The following is a 528-nucleotide window of genomic DNA, read 5'->3' as shown; positions in this document are numbered from 1 at the left end:
TGGCCCAATTTTTTATTTATAATTTATTTTTTAATCAATGCGGAAAAATTTGACTGTCATATCAGCAAAAAGGTGGGATCCATAGTTGACACATCATCGCTTAACGATCCAATTAACAAATTAACTAATGGGTATATGAAGTTGAAATCAAATAGTAAGTAAATAGTTAATTAAAAATGATGAGTAGCCTCCTACGTCATCAACAGTCGCTTTGGCCGAGTGGTTAAGGCGTGTGTTTGCTAAGTGCATGGGGATCCCCCCCGAGAGTTCGAACCTCTCAGGCGACGATTTATTTTTTATTTTAGTTTAATTTTTTTTCGGCCATGCTTGTGGAGCTGTATCTGCAGGATCACATAAACTGGAACAGTCAATATTTGTAGGGATTACGTTACATTCACAACGTGGCCATGCAAAGCTTTTTTAACATTGTCACTAGGGCGTCACCCGTAAGTGGCGCGCTGTGTGGCCCGAGCACAGTGATAAGTGAGCAAGGGTCGCTGTATCTCCATCGGCACCCGGATGCAGTGT

At 41.3% G+C, this 528-nt stretch overlaps 1 non-coding gene across 1 annotated transcript; it reads left to right on the top strand.

The window, feature by feature from the left end:
• Positions 1-205: 205 nt before the first annotated feature.
• On the top strand, positions 206-287 carry TRNAS-GCU (transfer RNA serine (anticodon GCU)). Its single transcript has one exon. It is a non-coding gene; the product is annotated as a tRNA-Ser (tRNA).
• The last annotated feature ends 241 nt before the right edge of the window (positions 288-528 follow it).

Source organism: Malus domestica, chromosome 11 (assembly GCF_042453785.1).
Source record: "Malus domestica chromosome 11, GDT2T_hap1".
Classification (NCBI taxonomy): domain Eukaryota; kingdom Viridiplantae; phylum Streptophyta; class Magnoliopsida; order Rosales; family Rosaceae; genus Malus; species Malus domestica.
This window is presented reverse-complemented; position numbering and strand designations above follow the sequence as displayed.